We start from the raw sequence: 22,893 nt of genomic DNA, 5'->3' as shown, positions 1-22,893 counted from the left end.
GAAGATTCAGTTAGTCTCACAAATTCATTCTTCACAGTCCTGCTGAAAGGGTGTCCTCTGGATATTCCAGGGGGGTTAGGAGGAATAGGGATAAGCAGGTCTTACATGGTAAATCCACTTTAACGTTCTAATCTCTTTAAGCCTTTGGATCACCTTACCAACATTGTATCAAGGCAGTTCTAGCATTTTGACCTCAGATAATGTAGGTTTGGTCTATGTTTCAGCCTACTATCCAAATTGTTAGAGCCATTTCTAAGCCCTTGAGCTACAACATTGAATCTAGAATCTCTCTGCTCAGTGGGCCCATATCAATAAATTCAGCCTGTCCCAACTTTATATTCTTTCCACTATTATCCCACATCCTTAATTCCCACACATATTGCCCTGATTTCTCTCTATATGAATTGAAAGAATTGTGAAGTTCTTTGGAGTATACCATACCTCTTCATAGGTCACACTTTGTATCTCACCTTTGGGGGCCTATTGGGATGTCACTCTAGTTATAGATCTGAAAGAAAAGAGGGGTAGTAAAGGTGGGTTGCAAGAATTGGAAGTATCTTGAAAGCCAGTACTCAGGACATTCCATTGCAGTTTAATCTGGTGAATCAGGATTAATCTTTTCAAATAGAGGCATGAGGGCTGTTTGTTCAGAGGAAGTGGTGACAGGTTTATTAGGCAATGCAGGATTAATCTCATCAGGTGAAATTTTGATGGGAGATTCCTCAGGGTGGACTGGAGGTTGGGAGGCTGTTTTCTCAACGAAGACCATTACAGGTTTATCTGTGTAAGACACCACAGTATCTAGGGTTTCATTGTCCCCATCATCATTATCAACCCATATATCATCATTCCAGTTTTCAGGATCCCCTTCCTTTCCACTCAGTGTCCTAACTTTAAGAGACACCCTTCAAGAATAGGAATTTAGTCTACCTTGTGATTCAGCCAGTTGCACAATGAGACTGGGTCTGATTTTCAGAAATCTCAAAACTGTGGCTACACAAAACAAACTTTTCTTTCAAGGCATACGTAGACACTTTCATATCCTTCATGCAGCACAAAAGTTGCAATGTGAAGACTTGAGCTTATCCCTTTCTTTTATAACTGTTTTCAGCTTATTTAGGAACAACCAGCCAACATCATTATACCTTATAACTAGGCAAAACTCTGTTAGGTGTCAAAAGCACTGTCATCTAGGGCTTTGTCTCTTATAAGCATCTGTGTAGCCCTAACCAGTGGTAATATTTTGCATATCTTAATTGCCAATTCAAGCTGTGGGCTATCAGTGCCATCTTGAGTATAATCATTAGTGCCTGTGAATTTAATCATATTAGAGAACCAGTTAAAAAACCCACAGAACCAATTCAGAAATCTTATCATTAAGATTCTCAGGAACCATGCCTGGTTGTATAAGCTAAGGTTCTCAAGGGAAACAGAACTGATAGGCGATATCTATAAATATTGTAAGATTTTTAATAAGAATTGTCTCATGCGACTCGGGGGATGCACAAGTTCAAATTCCATAGGGCCGGCTGCCAGCTGGGAACTCTGGTAAAGGTTTTTGAGAAATTTTCAAGGAGAAGCTGGCTGGCTGAAATAGAAATGGAAATTTTCTCTTCTGAGTGCTGAAATCATCACTTCTCTAGCTTTCAACTGATTGGATGAGAATTCTCTCATTGTTGAAGGCAATTTCCTCAGTTGACTGTTGATGTAATCAGTTTACTAGTGATTTAAGTCCAGGAACTATCCTCAGTAAAAATCAGGCCAGTTCTTGCTTGATCAAACACCTGGACACCGAAACCTGGCTAAGCAGACTCTTGAACTTAACAGCTGCACTGATTTTTTTAAAAAAGGAATTTGTTTTGAGTTTTATCAAAGGATTTTCTTTATCTGTCATAATGATCCTATGATTAATTCGTAGATGTGGTAAATGGCATTTATGGAATTTTCTAATAACAAATCATTCTCACATGCCTAGGAGATATCAGGTTCATTCACAGGTACTTTCTTTTATATGCACTATTGGATTTTATGTCTTTAATTGGGGAAGTGCTATTTCATCTGTTTTCATTCAATTGCAACTGAACCTGCAATTTTCCTTTATATTAATATATGTGTCAGCTTTCGGTGTCAGGGTTATGCTGGGTTTTTAGGAAGAACTGTGGGGTGTTTTTCCTTTTTTTAATTCACTGTAAGAGTTTGTAAGGGATTAGGATGAATTTTTTTTTTTTTGAGGGGAGCTTGGTTGAACTCACATCTATAGTCATTTGAGTAAGTTATGATTTTGAACTATTGCTCCCTTCTCTTTAGTAGTTTAGATTTATTTAGGTTTTATTTTTTCTTGATTATTTAAAAATGTAAATGTATTAAAATTATCACTTAATAGAGAGACATTATCATGTTGCAGAAAATATTTAAGATCCACATATATGCTTTGAAGAAAAAATCAGATAAAGCAAATAAACATGCAGAAATTGAAAGCAAACTAATGGAACTTGAAGTAAACTAATGAAAAGTGATATATTAAGCAAATAACTAAGATAAAGATGGATTTGTTATATTAATATCAAACAGAATAGCATTTTAGACAGGAAACATTGATACAATGTTTCCTGTACATTGTATCAATGTATCAACTGTATACAATAAGAACACATTCTATTCATCAGGATATAGCAATTCAAAATGATAGAAATACAGGAAGAAATTGATTTATCTTCCATTGAGAGGAAAGATTTCAAGAAATCTCTCTCAATTAATGATAGCATGTATTAGTGCTCTCCAGAGAAACAGAACTGACAAGAGATATATATAAATATCTATATAAATATCTATATCTATATTCATATTTATATATAAAGAAATTCATTACAGAAATTGGCTAACTTGACTGTTGGGACTGGCAAATCCAAATTCTTTAGGGAAGGCCACAAGTGGGGAATTTGATGGTGCCACTGAATTCGTCAGAAGAGGTAGGTTGACTGAAGTAGAGATTGAAATTCTTCTTTCTGACTGCTGAAATCATCAGTTCTCCCTTTAAGGCCATCAAATGATCATGAGAGTTCTCTCATTGATGAAGGCAAACTTCTTTGTTTATTAAAACTGTAATCAGCTATAGGGACCATCAACTGGCTATTGATTTAAATCAGTGAAATACCCTCACACTAACACTCAAACAAGTTCTTGCTTCATCAAAATGGACACCATAACCAGGCCAAGTTGACACATGAGAAATTAATGATCACGTAATGTGGGCAGATTAAACAGTAAGTAGGAATATATAAATTCTGAACTACACAAGTAACAGGTTTTACCTAGTAGACATTTCTTAAATTCTGCACACCAAAAATTAGTAAACATATATTGTTCTTGTGCACACATGTACCATTTACAATTGATTGTGTTTTAGGTCAAAAATCATTCACAACAAATTAGAAAGTGAAGTTTTCAAACGGATCATCTTTTCTGACAGTGTAAATTTTTTTTTTTTTTGCATGGGCAGGCACCAAGAACTGACAGTGCAAATTTAAGTTGACTTTTTAACAATAGCTTAAAAAAAAAAGCTATGTATAATTAGAAGTTTTAAAAAGACATTGCTTAATAATTAATGGATTAAATAATCAAAATCAAAATGGAAATTTTAAAGCATCAATGAATAAAAATAATAATGAAAAAATCTGCATCCCAAAACATATAGTATGCATCCAAAATGGTGCTTTGATGAATAATTATAACTTTAGATATTTTCACTGAAGTCTCACTAAATTTGCTGAATTTGATTCACTAAAGTTGCTGAAATGCAATAACCAGGAATGGGTTGTCTTTTAACAGTGGGAATTTATTAGTTTAAAGGCTGATAGTGCTGAGGCTGTCAAAGTGTCCAAATAGAGGCATCATCAAGACCACACCATCTTTCTGAAGAAGCGCTGCTGGCAATCTGGGAAAACTCTATTGCATGGGAGGGCACATGGTGGTGTCTGATGGTCTCTCCCTTCTCTTCTGGGTTTCACTGCTACCAGCTTTGGGCTTCAGTGGCTTCCTCTCTGTTTCTGTGTCTTTCTCTCAGCTTCTGTGTCTTTTTCACTCTGTCTTTTGCATTTCATACTCTTATAATGGGATCCAGTAAGAGGAGTAAGACCCTCAACTGAAATAACTTCATAAAAGTGTCCCACCCACAACTGGTTTACCTACAGGAATGGATGAGCTTTAAGAACATGATCTTTTCTGGAGTACCTACAGCTTCAAACCATCACATTAAATATTTTAGAAAATGACATCATTAAATGACATTTAATAATGACATTTCTAAAAGATATATTTAGAAAGAGAAGAAAGGCTGAAAACTAGTTTTTGTATTCATAGTGAACTGGAAAATAACAATAAATCCAAAAATAAATCCAAATGAATGAAAATAAAGATGTAATAAAAATAAGAATAGGAATTAATGATATACAAAATGAATATATGATATGGGAAAATAACAAAGCCACATACTTGTTTTGGAAAATATTAAAAATGCAAGCTCCTGACAATGCATATCTAGAAAAAAACTCTAGATATATAATATTATAAATTGAGTGGTAGACATAGCAGGTAGAACAGAAATTTAAAACATAGTAAGAAGGCACTTCCTACAACCAACAGGTTAACAATTTTGAAAACTCCAATGAAATGTACAAATTCATGGAAAAAGACAACATATCAAAACCACTTTTTTCAGTTTTATAACATACTTTATATCTGTATTCTCCCTTTGGTTCTGCAAAAACATGATTATGTATTTTAATATTGGAGATAGTCCTATAATCCTTTTAAATCATGTACCCAAACAATATTTTTGTAGAACTCAAACAGCGAATGATTTTCTACACAGCTTTGTTAAAAAATACAATTCAAAGACTGAGCTTTGAGTTTATCAAGGTTTCATGGAAACTGTGTGCACTAGCTATTCTAACAAAATTAAGTCTTTGTAGAAAATGAACATCTATAACAAAGTAAGAAAGTGCTTGCTAAAAATGATGCTGAAGTTATAATTTCATAGTAGTTTTAAGGGAAATTAAACCAGTTAGTAATAGGTTTATTGCACTATTAAAACCTTTTAGAGGAGTTCGATTTTTCATCTTGAGTATTATAACTCTCCTCTATTTCTGCTTGTAATATAAATGCATTAAGATCTAATTTACCTATAACATCTTGTTTCTGTACTCAATTTAAGTTGGATCATCTACACAGAATAGTGGAAAGGCAATATTTTCCTGAAGAATGGAAATTAAGTATTTTTATAGCTTTTTGGGAAAAAATTACTAATCAACAGTACAAAAACTTGATTTTTGCATCTCTAATTATGAGCACAGACTAGAAAAGCAGTTTTCTTTAATGTATTTCAGATTCCTTTCTGTTTGGCCATATGAGAGCTGATTGCACAGTACTCACATTTTAAAATAAGTTATTCAGAAAGGGATTTTAGATATAGTAATCCCTGAGTTCTGGCATGTTAAAACTTTTTCTGTAGTTATGATACATATAGGATGACTAGGCTGAAAATAAAATCCTCAGCTCATAATTTCTTTCTTTGAGGTTCCTTGCACTTCTAATGTTGCCTTCATTTATATGGTACAGTTAAAAATTCTGTTCTCAACATGTGTTTTTCTTTGTGAGTGAATTATTTTTAGATTTGCTTTGTTTTTTTATTGGTGGCCCAGGAGAATTCTTTATTCTTGAAATCAAATACTGCTCTTGTGCAGTGCTACATTGGAAACTGAAGTTAGTAATTCGCAATACCAGGAACATAGTAAGTAGTGTTATGGATTGAGTTGTGTCCTTCAAAAAGAAATGCTCAAGTCCTAACCTCCAGTCCTATGGATGTGAACTTATGTATAAGTTGGATCTTTGAAGATATGGTTAGCAATCAATGAGAGGGAGGGGTAAGAAGTATGGTATGTATGAGTTTTTTTTTTTTTCTTTTTTCTTTTCATTTCTTTTCTGAATTGATGCAAATGTTCAGAAAGACAGGAATAGGGACCACCCTCCTTGTAGTGACCTTACTAGGAGAAGAAATTTGGGCACGGAGAGATAGTCAACTGACACAGACAGGGAATATGACAGAGGCAGAAATTGAATGTTACCATGGATTGCTGGTAGCCACTACCAAGCCCAACAGACTTCTGAGGAAGCACAGCCCTGCAGACACCTTGATTTCAGACTTCTAGCCTCCCAAATTTGGAGACCATACATTCCTGCTGTTTAAGCCAACTAGCTTATAGCACTTTGCTGCAGCAGCCCTGGCAAATTAAATACCTTCCTAAGTAGTACCTTATAATTATTACTGCTGCAGCAGTTGTCATGGCAGTTGCTATTATCATGGTTCTTTTTTCTAGATCCAGCACTGGCAAGAATGGAAGGTGTAGGCAACAGGGATTTGAGGAATAAGCAATTCTTTACAAGGAAATAATTTATTTAGCTGAGTCTTGAAGGAAGAGCTATCCAGGCAATGAAGAAAGAACGGCATTCAAGATGGAGGGAATAGCAAACGCAAAGGCACAGAGGCTTCGCCAGCTGGTGGTGCAGAGGAGGCAGCATGGTGGTCAAAAGTGTGGATTTTTTTTTTAAGTTTTGAATTTGTTTTAAACATAAAAACATACAAAAAAAAATGAACATTCTTACCATATGATCATTCCATTATTGGTATATAACCAATAACTCACAATATGATCACATAGTTGTATATCCATCACCATGATCATTTCTTAGAACATTTGCATCAATTCAGAAAAGAAATGAAAAGAAAAAAGAAAAAAACTCATACATACCATACTTCTTACCCCTCCCTCTCATTGATTGCTAGTATTTCCATCCACCCAATGTATTTTAGCCTTTGTTTCCCCTATTTTTTTTCTATACCCTTATCACTCCCTTTCATCGATCACTAGTATTTCAATCTACTAAATTTATTTTAACATTTGGTCTCCCTATTATATATTTATTTGTAATCCCTATGTTTTACTCATCTGTCCATGCCATAGATAAAAGGAGAATCAGATACAAGGTTTTCACAATCACACAGTCACATTGTGAAAGCTATATTATTATACAAATATCTTCAAGAAACAAGGCTACTAGAGCACAGCTCTACATTTTCAGGTACTTCCTCCAGCCTGTCCAATATGCCTTAACTAAAAAGGTGATATCTATATAATACATAAGAATAACCTCCAGGATAACCTCTCAACTCTGAAATCTCTCAGCCATTGACACTTTATTTTGTCTCATTTCTCTATTCCCCCTTTTGGTCTAGAAGGTTTTCTCAATCTCTTAATGCTGAGTCCCAGCTCATCCTAGGATTTCTGTCCCACATTGCCAGGAAGGTCCACACCCCTGGGAATCATGTCCCGTGTAGAGAGAGGGAGGGCAGTGAGTTTGCATGTCATGTTGGCTGAGAGAGAGAGGCCACATCTGAGCAACAAAACAGGTTCTCTGTGGATGACTCTTAGGCCTAATTTTAAGTAAACTTAGCCTATCCTTTGCAGGGATAGCTTTCATATGAACAAACCCCAAGATTGAGGGCTCGGCTTATTGCTTTGGTTGTCCCCACTGCTTGTGAGAATATTAGGAATTCTTCACATGGGGAAGTTGAATTTCCCCCTTTCTTGCTATCCCCCCACAAGGGGACTTTGCAAATACTTTTTTATTAACTGTTGAAATCACTCTGGGATTTATCAGGGCATCATTCTGGGCAAACCTACGAACTCTCATGCCCTACTCCAGGTTCCATGTACTTATGGTGTTCAATTAAACTGTCCACATAAGTTATATTAGGAAATATGCTAGTTAAATTATAAATTTTGTACTAAATAAACATTTTTTTGCTTTAAGCATACACAGAAGTTAAAGTTTTAAAATATGAATTACCATCTATTTTCAACACCCTGCAATACTGACATTTCTTTGTTCTTCTCATACAAAAACATTTTTTAACTTGTACATTTAGTCACTATCGTTGTACACTTTAGGCATCCCTAGATTATACCATCTCAGTCTTTATTGTATATCTTTCCTTCTGATTTCATTTGTGCCCCGATCCCTCCTCTCTCTACCATTCTCACATTCAGCTTCATTCAGTGTACTAACATTCATTCTATTTCAGTTAGCTAGCATTGTGCTATCCATTTCTGAATTTTTACAATTAGTCATGTTGCACAATCTGTATCCCTTCAGCTCCAATTACCCAATGTCTACCTTATTTCTATCTCCTGTTGATCTCTATTCTTAGCTGAAATTCTCCCAAGTTCATTCACTAATGTTAGTTCATGTCAGTGAGACTATACAGTATTTGTCCTTTTGCTCCTGGCTAATCTCACTCAGCATAACGTCCTCAAGGTCCATCCATGTTGTTATATACTTCATGACTATTCTGTCTTATAGCTTCATAATATTCCATCGTATATATATACCACAGCTTGTTTAACCACTCATCTGTTGATGGACATTTGGGCTGGTTCCATATCTTGGGAATTGTAAATAATGCTACTATAAACATTGGTGTGCAAATGTCCGTTTGTGTCCTTGCCCTCACGTCCTCTGAGTAGATACCTAGCAATGGTATTGCCTGATCATCTGACAATTCTATACTTAGCTTCCTGTGGAACCGCCAAACTACTTTCCACAGTGGTTGCACCATTTTAAGTTCCCACCAACAATGGATAAATGTGCCTCTTTCTCCACATCCTCTCCAGCACTTGTCATTTTCTGTTTTATTGATAATGGCCATTCTGGTGGGTGTGAGATGATATCTCATCGTGGTTTTGATTTGCATTTCCCTAACAGCCAGGGAAGTTGAGCATCTCTTCATGTGCCTTTTGGCCAACTGTATTTCCTCTTCTCAGAAGTGTCTGTTCATATCTTTTGCCCATTTTGTGATTGGGTTGTTTGTCTTTTTGTTGTTGAGTTGAACAATCTATATATTTTGGATACTAGACCTTTATCTGGTATATCATTTCCAAATATTGTCTCCCATTATGTAGTATGTCTTTTTACTTTTTTGACAAAATTCTTTGATGTACGAAAGTGTTTAATTTTGAGAAGTTCCCATTTCTTTCCTTCTTCAATGCTCATACTTTGGGTGTAAGATCTAGGAAACTGCCTCCTTTCATAAGATTTACAAGATATTTCTCTATATTTCCTTGTAAAAGTTTTATGGTCTTAAATCTAACGTTTAGGTCTTTGATCCATTTTGAATTAATTTTTGTATAGGGTGTGAGATATGGATCCTCTTTCATCCTTTAGCATGTGGCTATCCAGTTCTCCAGGCACGATTTATTGAAGAGATCGTTCTGTCCCAGGTAAATTGGCTTGACTGCCTTATCAAAGATCAACTGTCCATAGATGAGAGGGTCTACATCTGAACAATCTATTTAATCCCATTGGTCAGTATATCTATCTTTATGCAGTACCATGCTGTTTTGACCACTGTAGCTTTGTAATACACCTTAAAGTCAGGTAGTGAGACCTCTGACTTCATTTATCATTCTCAGAATATTTTTAGCTATTCAGGGCACCCTGCCCTTCCAGATGAATTTGGCTATTGGCTTTTTTATTTTTGAAAAGTAAGTTTTGGGGATTTTAATTGGTATTACATTGAATCTGTAAATCAATTTAGGTTGAATTAACATCTTAACTAAATTTAGTCTTCCAATCCATGAACACAGTATGGCCTTATTTATTTAAGTCTTCTGTGATTTCTTTTAGCAATTCTTGTAGTTTTCTTTCTATAGGTCTTTTGTATCCTTAGTTAAATTTATTCCTAAATATTTTATTCTTTTGGTTGCAATTGTAAATGGATTTTTTTTTTTTTAACATGGGCAGGCACCGGGAATCGAACCCGGGTCCTTGGGCATGGCAGGCAAACACTCTTACCTGCTGAACCACCGTGGCCCACCCTGTAAATGAAATTTTTTCTTGGTTTCCCCCTCAGTTTGTTCATTACTAGGGTATAGAAACACTACAGATTTTTGCGTGTTGATCTTGTAACCTGCCACTTTGCTGTACTCATTTATTAGCTCTAGTAGTTTTGCTGTGGGTTTTTTGGGATTTTCAACATATGGTATCATATCATCTGCAAACAGTGAGAATTTTACTTCTCTCTTTCCAATTTTGATGCCTTGCATTTCTTTTTCTTGTCTAAATTGCTCTAGCTAGAACTTTGAACACAATGTTGAATAACAGTGGTGATAGTGGACATCCTTGTCTTGTTCCTGATCTTAGGGGGAACGTTTTCAGTTTTTCCCCATTGAGTATGATGTTAGCTCTGGGTTTTTCATATATTCCCTTTGCCATGTTGAGGAAGTTCCCTTCTATGCCTATCCTTTGAAGTTTTTCATCAAGAAAGGATGTTGAATTTTATCAAATGCATTTTCTGCATCAATCAAGATGATCATGTGTGGATTTTCTGCTTTGATTTGTTGATATGGTATATTACATTAATTGATTTTGTTTTGTTGATCTATCCTTGTATACCTGGGATGAATCTTACTTGGTCATGGTGTATAATTCTTTTAATGTGGTGCTGGATTCTATTTGCAAGAATTTTGTTGAGGATTTTTGCATCTATATTCATTAGAGAGATTGGTCTGTAGTTTTCTTTTCTTGCAACATCTTTGTCTGGTTTTGGTATGAGGATGATGTTGGCTTCATAGAATGAGTTAGGTAGCCTTCCCTCTCTTCAGTTTTTTTAAAGAATTTGAGCAGATTGGTACTGAAGAAGCATGAATTTCAATAGACTGGGGTTAGAATCTCAGTTCCACTAGCTGTTTAACCTTGGGCAAATCACTCTACCTCTCTGTGCCTTAATTTCCTCATCCTTAAAAATGATAATAAATAGTATCTTCTTTGCAGGTTGTTGTGGAAATTAAATATATTTTATATATACATTAAGTACATAGAAGAGAACCTAGAAAATTGTAAATACCAAATGGGTGCTATTATTATTATCTGAGGAAATCTGAGTCAGATAGGAAACTTAAAAGAAGTAGGCATCAGAACATTATTCAGTCACAAAAGGAATGCAATACAGCTACATGCTACAATATGGATGAATCTTGAAAACATTATGCTAAGTAAAAGAAGTCAAACACAAGGACCATTTTACAGAAGAATTAGTCTGCCATGCTAAAGACCCTGGCCATGATCTCACAAGCAATGGAAGACCATTCAAGTGTTTAAGCATGATTGTGATGTCACCTGACCTGTTTTCTAGAAAATTGCCACGGTAGCATTATGGAAACACAAAGAGCTGTAAAACAAAACTTGACTTCCAGTTGCTGTTGCTTTCCCTATAGGGACACCTGACAAAGACATTTTCAGTTTTTAGCATAAGCAAAAAGCAGCATTGAGCAGATAAATTCTCAGCTTAAAAAAGAACCTTCTGGCAACAACATCTGTACCAAGTGGCACCCTGGTGAAGGCTCAGCCATAATTTATGACTTACACTCTACACCCGAGAATGAATCAGTATATACTCTAGATTGCCACTTCTTGTGGTATCTTTGCCAAACCAGGGTCAGACTCTTGGAGCTGGAGCCAATCCCCTACTGAAGGCTGAAACAATTCAGGTCTCTTAGCACCCAGTGCCACCCTCACCATTAGCCAGGGCTGCAGCCTGCAGGCTGGCCTGACATACTCACTGCCATTCACAGCAGATGTAATGGCAGCCAATCAGCAACGTTTAGTGAGCACCCACTGTGTTTTCAGCAGAGGAACATGGACACAGAAAATTGTCACAGCAAAGAAAGCAGTGGGAGATGGAAGCACCCCTTGTGTAGTGGCTGACACCCACCATCAGTATCATTAGCTCTTCCAGCCCCTTAAGGGTTAGTCTAAACATCTTAAGAAAGAAAAAAAAGAAAAAGAACTAGTGAACTGAACCTCTGCCAATTTCTAAGATTACAGATTACTAGAAATTTGCCAGACATTGAACAATTCTAAGAGAAAAATCTGAATTCTCATTACTAATCAAAGCAAGTGTCAATTTTTCAGGCATCAATTCTCACTGGGTCTCAACTTGAGCTTCATTTATTGGACACTGTTTTGAATAACAATGATAATTTAAAATAATTTTAAAGACCATTTTTGAATATTATATTTCATTTAAAAACTTTATATAGTACCAATGCTAAATATGTTATTTCTTCATCCAGAAGTTTGGGGGACTTTTTGTTTTGTTTTGTTCTCTGAAGATAAAGCATCTTGAATTCTCATTGAGGGTAAAAGAAAACATGATGTATAAAAAAATTGTATTTTCAAAGTTTATTTCTCTTTAGCATGTTTTGGCACCTCTGTTCCATTATTTAAGATGCTCTTGGGGGAAAAGTCATTAACATTTATATCAAGCTTTTTTGTCAGAAGTAGAGATAAAATTATCTGTTGTTTTTGAAATTTTTTCCTGAGTATACAAAGACCATTTTACATAATGCTATCATCTCAGTGTCAATCACTAAGAATACTGAGCTGTTGTGGGTGGTTACTTTTGCACTTCAAAAGTTTTCTTTTTCTGCAAAATATAATTCCCCACAGCCATTCCATAATTATATTCACAAAGAGAGTTGAAGGGCCTCGCTACAGCTCTCAACCTCGTTGAAAAAAAAAAGAGAGAGAGATTGAATGAATTGTCAGGATGTTCAACTCTTTTGAAAGAAAAACATTCTGGAGATCCAGTTTGTGTGACAACAACATCCATTTAACAAAACAAAAAATAATCAATTCCATGCCAGTGACAGGAGGTGATTCAGCTAGCTGGCTGGCAGGAAAGGTTGTTTAGCAGGTTTCAGATTCCTAATTGGGTGTCTAGCTTGCTAAGTAGCAGCTGGTCCTTAATTAGTTGAAAAATTATTACCACTAAGAGTTGCTTTAAAAAGAAAAAGAACAAAATAATTAAAATGTTAGAATCCATATGGTGGGTGCTTATCCTCACTTGTCAATAGCTGCTTTCCTTCTTTATCACTAATAGGCTCTAAAATATCCCTGTGCCACTTACTTTTTAAAATATAACTCAAGAAAATGTAAAATCCCTGAAGACTTCCAGAATGGAATAACAAAAATATAGCTGCTTCCCATTTAATAATATTTTTGATCATGAAATTATCTCCAACTCTCCTCCCCCAATAGTTGCAATGGATCACATACGTGATTGATAAGTGAATCTTACAACCGCCCTCATTCTTGAAGGGATTTGTAAATTCCAAGACTTGCTATGTTATAAATACAGTACTGGTGAAAATATCGGTATCTTACAGATGATAGGAAAACCGCCTTTGCACACAAATTCCATTTATGTATTAGCAGGAAGTGCATATTGCCTAGAGTTACAGGAAACCCAAATATGCCATAATTTTGTAATTATAATTCTGTTCTACCAAAAGATAAAGTTTTGTAAAATTATAGCATGTTCTATTTACTGATAAACCAGTCTACACACTGAAAATGTGATGCAACTTTAAGGTTAATTATACATATATGACAACACTCTTACCTCCCATTTGATAAGGCAGTACTTCATTGCTCAAATATTTTTCTAAAAAGCATTATGCTTCATTTGCTTGTTTTTTTGACATTTGACAGAGACTAGCAGAAAATTTATGAGTTTTTATATTATTAGAATTAGGTCCAAGCTCCAGCTCTTTTTTTTACTAACCTAAGTAACTTAACTCATCTTTGGCTTGTTTTTTTCACCTGTGATGTAAGAATAATAAAATCCAACATAACAGATTATTGTGTGAATTAAATACTACATTCTAGAAAGTATATACCCAGCATCATTTTTAACAAATGTTTTTTCTTATGCTTATTTTGATAGATCTATCATGTAATTAATGCATCTGGAAAAATCATTTATTGGGTATACTTCATGATTTTATGATTTTATCAGTGAGGAATGTATTACATATGTATCTCAGGTCATTTTGAGGAAAGATATTGTCCATTCACAAATCCTTGAGAGTTCACCAATTTTTGGAAGGTAAGGAAAATCTGATTATATGAAATTCATAAAATGAACAAACGATAAATTCAGACTGATCCTAATAGAAATTTTGATATAATTTTGATGTAATAATTTACTCTTCATCCTTCTGAAGCTTTCAATTTGGTCAGGAGTTCTAACTTCAAATGAAAAGGAAGTGTTCTCTTGACAGAATCAGAAACTCATCTTTTTAAGATTTAAAGTTTTCTTTAAATTCCTTTCCCCCTTATTTTAATGTCATCATTCAAATTCACTAATGAATAAAAGAGGAATCATTTCCAGTTAAATTGTATACCAATATTTGTCCCCATTTTCCTGCTAATTTTTCCTGTCTGAAGTCTCTGAACATGAAATCTCTCCTACATGAAAATCTGTATGCTGCCGAGTCCACTGTCGATGTTCAGTAAATATCAAATTATCATGGTCAGGAAATGCCAATCGGGAAAACCTCTAACATGTGGTACAGTAAGATACAAATCAGTCAATATAGATTAACAGCAAACATTTGGTTGACATCTCTAATTTCTCTTGGTTTGAAACTAAAACTTTATTGCACTTCTCTGTGGTCTGCCGTACTGCCAGCTGCCTTCTACAGATGTTCTCAACATATGAAGGGGAGTTATAACATTAACCCCCTGCTGCATACCCACAAGATGCAGATGATCATGCAATAATTTGCTCCCTTTACAAGACCTAACTGTTGATATGACATAATGGAAAACCTCATTGCTAGACACTGTTACAAATGTCTGTAATCACTGCTGCTACACAATTAGATGATTCAGTTCACCCGTTCCATCACATTTGAAGGGTACCAAGTGACATTTTACTTTTCTCTGCCCTTGGTTTCCCTAAGTCATGGCAGCTGGAAACCCTTCAGCCTAATCATGAATAGCCTAGTTCTGCTATGTCTAGTTCATGGAATGACAGTGATTGTTTCTGAGGGAATTAAGGGCAAGACACAAGCCGTCATGGAGGATGCTAACTCTGTGATTGAGGGATTAAGGACAAGGTATAAACAGTCATGGAGGATGCTAACTCTGGCAGCTGTGTCCCAGCTGGTACGGAGAATGGGGAGACAACAAAAACTGCACAGGTCTTTAGTAAAAAACACAATCCCCCAAAAATTACAGAGAAAAGAAGCCTGCCTCTGAGATTTTTGTATAGTTTTGGATTTTGTTCTACATGGATTCTCTGATGTTATCTAAAGATACAAAACCTGTGGGAAAATCCCATGGTTATTTTTTCTCTTATAAACTTGAGATGTTTGATATAACATGCAAATATCTGCTATCCTTGCTCACTGATCAAAATGGAAACATCTTTGGTTACCCATTATTCCTCTAGCCCCTGTGTTCTGAAAATTAACTTTTTTCTTCCTTTTGTTGCTGTTTAGCATGTCCTTTCCATAGTACCCTTTGGTACTTCCTAGTCCTCAGAGATTAATGCTTCATGCAACTCTCTTGAGTAAGGACGATTCTTTAGGAACTCTTCTTCTTCTGATGTTTGGTTGGTGTCTGCTAATTCCTTACTGTTAATCTAAATAATTGCTTCTTCATTCTCAGGTAAATATATTTGCTTTTGTATTTGCTTTACCCCCCACGTTAAGCTGCTACCCATCGATATGCCCCCTCATCAATCCCCATTGGGTGCATAAGTATCTGACACACGGGCCTCCTTTTCCTCCAAGTCCTGCCATTTTCATGTGTAAAACTCATCCAACATTCTGGCCTCTCCTTCTTTAATCTCCTTTTATAAGTGATCTTATCCTCTACTTTGTAACAGCCCTACACATGAAGGTGTAAATGGCTATAATCCTTAAACATGAATTTAGCTAGAACTGCCCCACCTCAGAAATTAAAGAAATTAAAAAAAAAAATTGTAAGCCCAGTTTCAGACCATAGTTTATTGTCTTAGCAAATCTATCTCCCAACTATTTCCAACATCAATTCATAGAAAACAATCTCTTTGACATGCTAAGCCCATAGGTCCATAGGTTTTCCTTGTATATTTTCAATCATTTGCCTTCATTTCTTTTCCAATATATCATATATTTTGTTTTTTCTCAATTCGCCTTTTGTTTTCCAGTACCCTGAGCACTCTTGCCCCACTCAACTTCTATTTCACTTGGCTAAAATGCAAAACGAAGCATCGTGGACTTCGCTCCTCATGTACTGCATTTGTATGCTGAGGACTACTGAAAAAATAGTGAAAACTTCGGTGGCGCTGTAAATTCATGTGCCTTGAACTCCATTCTGAGTGGCCCCACAAGTGTGGGGTTCACAGCCATGAAATATATCCAAGGGAACTTCTACTCTTGTTTTTCTAATCTAATCAAATGGCACTAACATTCGGCCAATTGCTCAAACACCTAGAATTCTCTGTTTCCTTCCCACCGTTTATCTAATTGATAATTAAATCTTGTAGATTCTGTCTCATAAAATTTCTTAAATCATCTACTCTCTCAATTTTCAGTAACACTATGTCGTGTCCATCATTATCTCTTATGTGGATTGCACAGCCACTTATTGGTGTCCCCACCTCAGGTATCATCTCTTTACAATAATTTATCCACATTGCAACCAAGAGTGAACTTTAAAAATACAATTTACATCATACCACTCCACAGTCTAATATCCTGTAATGGTTTGTCATTGCCCTCATGGAAAAGTCAAAACTTCTTTCTGTGCTTTACAACACACCCTCTGGAACTTCCTTTCTTAGCTTATCTGACACCACTCCCACCTTCAAACTCTCTTTCAATTTTTCAAATACCATCTCATTTCAGAACTTCTGCATTTGCTATTTGAACTTCCTTTGATTATTTCCTCCTTCTCTTCATCTGGCTAGTAACTACATACCATACTGGTCTTGGCTTAATCATCTCTTCAACCAAAAAGTTTTCTTCTGGGATCACCCCCCATATGTGCACACACATGTGTACATGCAGTTGCACACACACACATGCAAACACATATGCGTGCACACACACATGTACACACAGTTGCACACACAAGGCCCGGGCAGTTATCTTTGACACATCTTTCTTCTCAGTCTTACACCATGGAACATAGAAAGGTTTTTTAAAATCGCTTTTTAATTGTCTTTCTTATTATGCTTATTATATTTCCTTTTAGTCTTATTATGTTATACCCACTGTTCTATCCTATATATCCCTATTATATCTCTTTCTTATTATTCCTATTATACCACTGGGGTTTGGACGATACCTGCTATGTTCACCATATAATTTTCAGCTCCTAATACATCGTCTGCAAAAATAGCATTGATAAGTTGATATAGATTTTCAACTAAATGACAATAGGAAGTCATCTAACTACTAACAATAAATTATAAAGCAGTGAAATGTCTCTCACCAACAATAATGTAAGTTGGACTATTATGTGCAGTCTTTATTGTAACTCCACTGCCTACTGTACTGTATAAGAAAGAATAACCAAGCAGAAAGCAAGTGAAGAATAACATTCTTACAGGGGTAACTTTCTTTTACCACAGTTTTAAAAATAAAAATAGTTTAACACTTCATCTATTAGTTAGAACAAAGGTTCACCAGCTATTTTTGGCCTCATTAGAGTCCACAAAATGATAGTTGCCTAAAAGAAATATTTTCCTTTGCATCTGAAACTCCAAGTGCCTCCTTTCTTTTGCTTGGACGTCCCTGGAATATCTCTCATCCACATTGTTCACCAAGGCTCAAAATCAGGTCCACCTTCAAGCCAGCATCAAGATGGAACAGGAGAAAAGAAAGTCATACCCATTCCTTTTAAAAGTATATGCTAGAAATTGCTCATGCCACTTCTGCTCATATTCGATTGCCTAGAACTTAGTTACCTAGTCATATCTAGCTTCAAGGGAGTCTGGGAAACACAGTTCTTACTTATGACATATGTCCAGCTCGAGCTCTATTTAAATGGAAGATGGAAAGAGTCAATATTTGGAAGAAACTATCAGTCTTACTCATATTTTCATGAACATAAGTATTTATTATGTATTTGTTAAATTCCCCATGTCAGACAGATTACTATGTTGTGGTGTCCATCAGAAAACTAGTTTGGAGTTATGGATTAATTTAAAAATTTTTAGGCAATTACAATAAATATATATATTTTTTCCTTTCAGCTGAGCTTTTGAGAGGGATTGACTGAGTTTTATCTTATTCTCCATGAAATATCATGATTGCCACAATTCCAGGCTGCAATTGTTCAACTAGTAAGCCAACTGCATTAACAAATAGCTTAGCTTCTAATGAAACATTGAGGTCTCTAACGTAAGTCAGAATAAGCCATCCAACTCCTTGCACAGGATATGAACCATGGTATTCATCAATATCTTTTGGATCTACTCTTATATAGGGACAGATAATTAGCAGTTGCCCCTATATGCTACTTCATGGCTGTGAAAATTTTCAATGACAAAATTTTAAACTAGGTATACCGTAAACCCCACATTATAAAACTAACTCATTTCATTATGAATTTGAAATTGCATAATTTTCATGGGGTTTTTACACAGATGCAATAGATATATTCAGCTCAATTTGTGGGTAATCATATGGGTTGAATTCTGACCCCCAAAAGATATGTTAAAGTTCTAACTCCTGTTCCAGTTGTTATTGGGAAACAATGTCTTAGATGTGATTAATTAAAATGAGGCCAAAGTGGATTAGGTAGGGTTCCAATACAATTTGACTGGTATGATCCTTGTAAACAGGGGAAAGGCACAGACAAATGCAGAGATAAGGAGTCACGTGGAGACAGAGGCAGATATTGGAGTTATGCTGTCACAAGCCACGAAACGCCAAGGATTGCTGGCCACTTCCAGACTCCAGAAGAGAGACATGAAACAGATTCTTACCTTCAGACTGCAGAGGGGCATGGCCTTACTAAAGCCTTGGTTTCAGAACTTTAGACTCCAGAACTCTGAGACAATAAATTCCCTTTGCTTTATGCCACCTAGATTGCAGCACCTCATAATAGCAGCTCTAGGAAACTAATACAATAATAAAAACTTATATAAAAATTTATATAAAATTATCACACTAATTCAAAATAACCACCTGCTTTTAATTTTTTCCTCCATTCCTGAAGCTCTTGTTAGTCCAAGTCACCCTCATCTCTTTCCTCATAGATCTTCCTGCTTCTACCACAGCCCCTCTGCTCTGAAATCATCGCTTAACACAATAGCCAAGCTACTAAAAATGACCTTTCAAAAAAATAGCTCACAAGGTCCTAGAACAGCCCCAAACACTCTTCCTTGACCCACTGAACTGCAGCTGTGCTATTTGCTATTCCTTGGCCACCCCGGGTATGCCTCTTCTCAAGACCATTTTGTATACTGTTCCTTCCGCTTGGTCCACTCCACGAAAAGCTCTTATCACTTTCTTAAGTCTCAGCTTCCATGTCACCTTGTCATTTAGACATTCTCTGCCAGCCACGTTCGTCCCCCCAACCCTATTTCTCTTTTGCTTCTCATCCTGGCTTATTTTTCACCATGTTGTTCATCACGGTCTAACGCATATGACAGTTTGATTGTTGTCGTCTCTCTCCACCAACAGTTAAGCTGTGTGAGAGAAAGAGGTTTATTTTGTTCACTACTGGAACTCCAGATCCAAGAACAGCACTTGACACCAAGTACGCCCTCTATAGTATTTGTTAAAGCAGAAATCAATGAGTAACCCATTTAAAACACCTAAATTAATATTTGATGTGAAATAAATATCAACTTTTCATTTTAAATTTGAAACCTATATATATTTCAGAATGGGTTTTATAAAAAGTGTCTCTATTTTTTTTTCTCTTCATTTTCAACTGTAGTTTTATGCCCTGGATTTCAGGCACTTCAGGCATATGTGATTTCAAATAGCATATGGTAAGACAAATGAGCACCGGTTGGACACAACTTGACCTTTAAATGACAACGAGAGCGAAAGGGCATAATGAATGTGGCCTGTCACAAACTTATTGAGAATAGAAAATTTCCAACAGCCCCAGAGAAGGTCAAAAAAAGTGCAGCATTAATGGAATGGGGCAGTCACTGAAAGTTGCTCATCAAATGTGGGTGACAGACAGAGGTCTCTCAAAGAACATGTAACGAGGATCACCCAAGTCATTGAAACTGAAGAACGGCCAAGAGGTTGTATGATTTATATCACATTTTCAAGTGAGGCATGATCATTATGGAAAAAGAATGTATTTTTAAAGGTAATGTATGACAATGTTATAAAAATTCAAACAGTCCCAAAAGGTATAAAGGGCAATTTTTTCTTTACCCTACATATCTTTTAGCTCTCCAATTCCCTTCCTCAAAGATACCCACTGGTACTAATTAGTTTCATAAGTTTCTAAAGATATTCAATGCAAAAACAATTTGAATTGTATTTCCTTTAACATTCTCTTAACTTTGAAAGATTTCAAGCAGGTAGGAACTATAGAAGATAATAGAACAGACACTAAAGAAAACACCAACCTCCTGATTTTATGAATATTAATATTTGTCTAATTTGCTTACATGCATACTGAAAAATAAAATTTTACAAATACAGTTGAGGCTTCTATTACATTCTTTCCCTTCTGTTCCTAAAGGTAAACCCTATCCTGAGGCCAATATATATTTCTTAATTGTGTTTTTCATACTGTTATGTATATATGTAACATTCATAAAAATATATAGTACCTATTGCTTTTAAATTTTACTTTAAAATTTCCTTGGCTTACATCTTTGCCTCTGTCACAGGGCAATCTCCCTATCTTTTCTGGCTTCTACCAACTGACTATCTCTGAATTTCTTCTACCTCATAAGGACTTCAGTCATGTGGATTAAGGTTCACCCTGGTTCACTTTGGCCATACTGAAATTAGTAACAATATCACTGAAGGTCCTATTTACAAATGGGTTCGCAACTACAGGACCATAGATTAAGACTTGAACATGTTTTTTTGTGGGGTGCACAATTCAATCCCCCAAATCTTGGGGGATTGCCCCTTGGGGGATTACATAGCCTTTTGTAACTTACTTTTTTCATGTGAGGTTGTGAATTCAAACTTAATTTATGTTGACATCTATAGCTTTACGTTATTTATTTTTTCCTCATGGCTATCCTCCTACTACGTATGGATATACTCTAGTTGATACATACAATTCTTAGGCATTAGAATTGTTTCTAAGTTCACAGAAAATCCTTTTTTTGCATCCTTTATTTGTTTTCCTGCATATATATGCAAATATTTTCACTAATAAGTATCCATAAAAATAGAATTGTTAGTTTTGATGATATGCTGCCCAGTTAGGTCTGAAAGATATTGCCAAACTCTTTTTGAAATTTGTTGAACTTTTAATGCTACCACTTGCAACTTCTAAGTATTCACATATATTCCTGCCATTACTTGGATAGTGATGGAAAATATCGCCAAAAGATTTGTAGTTCCTTCTTTAAGAGGTGGAGTAGATTTCCCATCCATTTAATTTGGGTTTGCTTTGAAGTAGGTTTCAACTAATAGTATGCAGTGACAATAATATTATATGGATTCCGTAGATTAGGCATGGGCAACCTTGTAGTTTCTGCTTCTACCTTTCTGGAACAATTGCAAAACTACACGAAGACACACAGTCTAGATTACTAGAGAAAGATAGGCCATGTGAAGGCGAAGAAAAGAGATGCCTCAGCCAACAAAAATTCATTTGCATGAGGCCACTTTAAAGTTTCCAGCTCCACACGAGCCATCAAACGACAATTACACGAGTGATTCCATGGAAGATCAGTAAATGAACTGCCCAGCTGTGCCAAGTCCAAATTGCTGATGTACCATATTATGGGCAAATAATGGTTGCTGTTTTAAGCCACCAAGTTTGAGGATGGTCTGTCATGCAGCAACAGCTTACTCAATGAAGTCGGTGTAATTAGACAGTTAACTTTGCCAACCTGATTGGGATCTTTTTACTTTTGAATATGATATTCTTAATTTATTTAAGCATTGTTTAATGCCTTTCATATCAGAAGAATGCTTTCGTATATGAATCAAGATGATGCAATCAATAGAGTATCCAATAAACAGTGATTTAAACAAGAGGGTATAATAACAAGAAATCTGAACATAGGCAGTTGCTGACGTGTTTTGTGACTCAATGTCATTCTCAAGGTTAGCATCTCTGTGATTCCCTTACCCTTTCTCATACGGTCAACAATTTGCTGCTACAGCTCCATATAGCACATCTATGTGCATCAAAAAGCAAGAAGCCTGGATGGCATGGAAAAGAGATTTTTTCCTTATGTACCATGGACTTCATGTTTTAGCAGGGAAATCTTTCAAAGAAAGACCCTAAATGCTTTCTCCTTACATCCTGTTGGCCAAAATGATCACTCTAGAAGGAGATATCGTTCACCTCATTTTACATCAAGAACTATTAGGAAAAAATTATTCTTTAGTTAACAAGGAACAGAGTGGATTCACTTTTAGGTGAACAAGAAATAGCGTCAGCCAAATATTATAATTATAATACATTTCTAAAATTTTCTTCAAAAAGTCTAATGTATGTTTTATTTTGTCATTTTTCCTAGATAATGGAAAACCAATTTTTTACAACAGTGAATAAGATATTTTATTTAAATGACATTTTCTATTTGGTTCTTGCTAATGTATAATAATGCTATTGAATTGCTATTTTTAATATTGTAATAAAATTTTTGCTTAATTTGTCTATTTGTTCAAATAGCTTGCAGAATATCATGCCTTTTCTGTATCCATAGTCATATCATCTATGAGTAAGAACAGCTGTGGGTCTTTTCAAAATTAGGAAAGGTGGTGGCAGTGGTTGATACTTATTTTTCCATAACAAGTTGATTTTCCACTGATTTTTAGTTTCTGTTCT

This window comes from Tamandua tetradactyla, chromosome 19, assembly GCF_023851605.1.
Source record: "Tamandua tetradactyla isolate mTamTet1 chromosome 19, mTamTet1.pri, whole genome shotgun sequence".
In the NCBI taxonomy this organism is placed as follows: Eukaryota; Metazoa; Chordata; class Mammalia; order Pilosa; family Myrmecophagidae; genus Tamandua; species Tamandua tetradactyla.
Note: the sequence above shows the minus strand (reverse complement) of the source record.